The sequence below is a fragment of the Alosa alosa genome, chromosome 13, assembly GCF_017589495.1.
Source record: "Alosa alosa isolate M-15738 ecotype Scorff River chromosome 13, AALO_Geno_1.1, whole genome shotgun sequence".
In the NCBI taxonomy this organism is placed as follows: Eukaryota; Metazoa; Chordata; class Actinopteri; order Clupeiformes; family Clupeidae; genus Alosa; species Alosa alosa.
In genome coordinates, this window is record NC_063201.1 from 16,375,307 (window position 1) to 16,380,331 (window position 5,025).

The 5,025-nt window shown below is 38.2% G+C and overlaps 1 long non-coding RNA gene across 1 annotated transcript; it reads left to right on the top strand.

Moving 5' to 3' along the window:
* The first annotated feature begins 914 nt into the window (after nt 1-914).
* On the top strand, nt 915-4,340 carry LOC125305654. The gene is made up of 3 exons (XR_007195453.1): nt 915-1,100; nt 2,645-2,729; nt 3,505-4,340. It is a non-coding gene; the product is annotated as an uncharacterized LOC125305654 (long non-coding RNA).
* The last annotated feature ends 685 nt before the right edge of the window (nt 4,341-5,025 follow it).

Below are 5,025 nucleotides of genomic sequence, written 5' to 3' on the forward strand. Positions count from 1 at the left end.
ATTCACTGTTGTACAACGGGAATAGTATTTTCAAAAGGTGTCAAATGTTTTTTTTTAACCAAACTGACATATGGTCCAGCCACTTAATTATGTTATGTGTGGGAACTCAAACTTGAAACATGGTCCGCAAGCAAAAAATAAAACCTGTTAAAGGTTTACTTTTAAATACTGTTAAAGACCGCATTTGGTACATTCGATACACAACGGTTCGGTAAAAATATGTGTAAACCCCTATTCAATACCATATCAATCAGTCAGTACCCTGAAGGCTATCATGCCAAGAGGAGCCTACATAATTTGTCAAAGATTACATTGCATACATCTCATACCAATGAACTCTGCTCAATATTCATGTTATAGGGCAGTGGTTCTCAAAGTGGGGGTAGCCAGGTGATTTTCAGGAAAAAAAAAAAACGTAAGCCTATTAGAAATAGCATATTTTAGACATCATTTAAAAAAAGATTTTTAAAAATAGTAGTTACATTTTAAATAAAAGCCTTTTGGTTTTCTTACACCTGGCACCATTATTTTGGGGGGTCGCGGGCTGAAATGTTTGGGAATCCCTGTACTACTGTGGACTCATCATCATACCATTACACATTATGCTTTCCTTTAAAATATAATTTATCTAAAGTGCATCAGGATCTTTCAGGTGAGGTAGCCAATATTAAATTGAAATGGGTAGGCAATAGATAGGCACTGTGAAAAATGACTCGCGAATGACTTCATGGACTGCACTTCTTCAACCTCCTCATCTTGTTCTTCTGTTAATTTATTGGCCGTTGGTATTCAGTTTTAGTGCATTAGGCCTACTGCCACCAGCTGTTTGTGGTGGAGCACGAAAACCAACCAACCAGCCAACCAAGACATCATTACGCACATAATGGGCGTGTCGCCGTTTCTCTACAGCCCTTCAAAAAAGTAAAGTGAAGTTTTGGACCAGTGTGAAAACATTATATCAATTAAACACACACATCTATCATGAATGATCTTGGTACACTGAAAGCGAAGATGAAAGATTTACAGGAGAAGTTGGCCACATCCGAGAAGCAAGCTGATGGAAGGGGAAGTTCGAGGAAGAAAAACAATTGCGTGAAAGGGTGAGAAGAAACATCAGCTTGGGCTTGGTCTTGGGCTCCCTCTTGAAATATTAAATGCATTTCACTCATTGCATTGTGCACTACGAAATATTTCGCTATCAACAGTTCCAAAAAACCTGTGTTGAATGAATGGCTCTATCGCAGGAGGGTAGGATGTATTTCTGGATGCTGGAGGGTGTAATCTAGTAAATCGTTGACTACCACTGACCAATGATTAGCAGTTTTCAGTTTCTTCAGTGATTTCATTGATCCCATTCCACATTGTCCCATATAACAAATCAGTCATTCTATAAAACAGTCATGGGTAGAATAAAGACAAATAGAAATAATTCGACTAAGCATTTTATGCAGCCAATGTTTTTTTTTTTTTTGTTGAGAGTTTATGTGTTAATTACCCTACCATTATTTACTGTGACAGTTGTTAAGCCTACAAAACCCAGGCCAAAATGGTTAACTTTTGTAATTAATTGGCCAGGCAGCTTTCGGGTATTAGGTGAGCGTTTCAGATTAAACTACATAATGTAATTAATAGATTAGATAATCACGTTTTAGTAAAGCAAGTCTTCATATACACCACACACACACATATACACCACAAGTGATGTTTCTTGGGTGTACCAGCTTGTGTCCAGATAGCATTAACCCACCCACTGTCATTTACTGGCCCCTATGATACCTAGCATATATTTAGGCCCCTTTTTTCTCATTGGCCTCCTCGATGTGGTCCTCCCATGGAACAGTGAGTTCTAAGAGGATGATCAGCTTCGAGGCATCAGAGATCAGAGTGTTGTTGTAGCAGCAGTTTCTGTTGTACTGTTGCCAGCAGACCGGAGGAGCTGTGGTTGGCTTCTCCCCAGCTCTGACGAATGTGATGATCTTTTTCTTGGCTCTGAGGATGCTCTGGGGTCCCTCTTTCGGCAAAGAAATATGTGCAGTCCCTGTCAGGGTATAAAAAGCACCAACTGTGTACCATCTACTTTACCCAATCTCTGGCATGTTAGCACCTTTGTATTGTCAAAATAACAGCATGACAAGTCTCCCAAAATTACCTCAAACTGAGTCTAACTTTTCCTTAGCATGATGAAACCTGCACCACTTTATTATGCACGACTAACAGAATACAAAAGATCTGAGATATTTTGGAAGCATTGGACTTCTACATCTGACTGCTCAGAGCAGAAACAGAAAAAGAAGTCAATGAATTCACTTCAGGGATGTGAAAATATTTTATTTGAGAGATACATGACATTTTGAAAAGTAGACTAAAACTTGAAAACTGGACATTTTTAGGTTTAGAACTATTTGAAGCAACAAAAGTGTTTCAACAAAAGCATTTCTGTGTTCCTTTGATAAGAAAATATATGAATTGGGGAAGGGGCCTAAAAGAACTGTCTGTTGCATGTATTGCAGTCAACCTATCTTGTGATACAGGCGTTCTGTAATACTTCTGTCCCTATTTGCCAACAGATTATTTTCAATCTGAAGTATAGAGAACAGAATCTGCTTACAGAATGCCCCCTTGTGATACCTCTATCTGTTTCCAGGCTGAGTCACAACTGGAGCAGGCAGAGAAGGAACTGAACTTGACAAAAGCAAAGCTGTCCTCTGCACTGCCAATACAATAGCCAAGTATGTAACTCACAATCAGATTCAGAGGTTTAATTGGTTGAACCACCCTCACATTTTGGAAACCACTTTGTTTTTTATGTCTATTGAGTGTATTTGTTTGACTCTCAGCAAGCCGAATGTAAACGCATCTAAGAGGCATTGTAGAATGTGGATAATAAGACACTGAATTATGTCCAGTTGATCTATTTTCTCCCAGCCAACATGTATCAGTAATCTGCAATGCCCACTAGAGACTAGAGATGGACGAAGTACACAATTCCTTTACTTAAGTGAAAGTAGATGCACCTTGTCAAATATTACTTGAATAATTTTCTTTGAAAAAATTAACTTCAAGATGGTCTGTCTATGTGCTTAAAAGTAGTGAGTACTTAATGCTTATATTTGAAATGTAGTGAAGTCAAAAGTACAGCATTTGTCTTTCAAATATAGTGGAGTAAAAGTCACAAGTTTCCAAAAATATTAATACTCAGTACAGTACAGTACAGATACTCAAAAAAAGTAGCCTACAACAAGTAAATGTACTTAGTTACTGTCCACCCCTGTTAGAGACCCCCATATATGGAAATGATACCATTACAGTCAAACAGGTCAAACAACTCTAAAATCATACAAATATAGGGGGAAGATCCAGCCATAAACTGGAAGAGAAAGTGGCCAATAGCATTGACTTTGTTACAAGTATTTTTGGCAATAGCTACCACTCAATTAAAATATTTAAATGTAAGTGTTGTAAATAGCACTAATTATGTTTTATCTGTGTGTTCCCTTTTCGCAGCCATTGTAATTAATCTGGGATCAGAGAAACGACCAGCCGGCCACTGCTGATGACGTGAGATCCCCGCTCCTGTGTCAGCGGCAATTGTCATGTTCTCAATTCTCAATTGTCATGTTCTCAATTCTCATGTTCTCAATCCCTACAATTGTTTGCTATGTTTACATTTGTCATGTTCTATGCTGCACCCGTCAGGCCAAACCATTTCTTTGATCTCTAAATACAAGGCACACACACACACATACACACAATGGATTTCTCTCGCCACTGCTGCTACTCTTATTCCCAGGACAATGTCAGCCAAGAGACAAGTATTAATACCCCCAGGTGGCATTCAGGGGGTCTACCCCTCCCACCTGCTACCCGCTCTTCCCCGTACCCCCCAACTAGTCAGACATGCCAGTGGTTTGGCCTTGACAATGCCAAGCCCAAAGAATAACATTACTCTCATACTCAGTATGAAGGTTATATAAAGATAGCCACTCATGGACAATGGTCCAAAGATGGATCATGTTCCAGGTGCACCATGGGAGCTTGTGTAGTAGTCCACTGGTTAATACTTTTTTACCATTTTGTTTAATATATTATTGACTTATGAATATTGGGGAGTGATGTTGAAGTATGTTACAGTAGATTTTTTTGATGGTAAAATCTACCTGTCCTATGTTAAATGTTTTAAGCTCTTTAAGGACTGGCATTCATTTACTTTACTTTACTTGTGACTTCCTGCTTTTTATGTGTCATTCTCTGTATTATTCAATCTTTGGTGGTATATCAAATTGTACAACTTGCAACTGACATTCTGGATACTGTATACTATTTTTTAATAAGCATTATGCATCGGTGATTCAATACATAAATGCATAATTCAATTACTCTTAAATCTCTAATATCTCATAATGAAGCAATTGTGTACATAAAACAAATTGTTCTGTTCACTATGTGTTTTGTCAAATATGACAAATCATATTTATACCCTATTCCTGTACATTACAACATACCAGTGTATGTGGTAAGATTCTTCAGTGGCATCTTGCTTACGTTTTTTGAGATGAAACATAATTGAATTGTTTAAATAGCATTATATGTTTCTTTCTACAAAAATACTTACCAGTGATAAAGATTTGTTTTCTGATAATGTTTTAGAGTTATTCAAGAGCTCACCATTACCCTCCTTTTGTTGCTTCTGAAGCAGCAAGTTAAATGTTTGATGGCTCGATGGAACCTCTATGTTTCCCATTTGCAGAGCCAGGATGGTTGACAAACACCACACACTCAGAACAAACACACACAGAGAACAAAACCGCTCCCAAGCGGTGAGGAGCAATTTGTCGGATTAGACATAAGGCATATTGGATTAGAATTGCTGATGGCACCTCCAAACAACATATCTAAGTATAATGTTCACAACCATTAGGAGATGATTGACATGGCACAGGAAACAGACCAGTGGACAATGAGATCAGACACCAAAGAGGCTCTGGGAGTGGCCAAGCGCCCCTGTCAAATATAAAAACTTCTGTG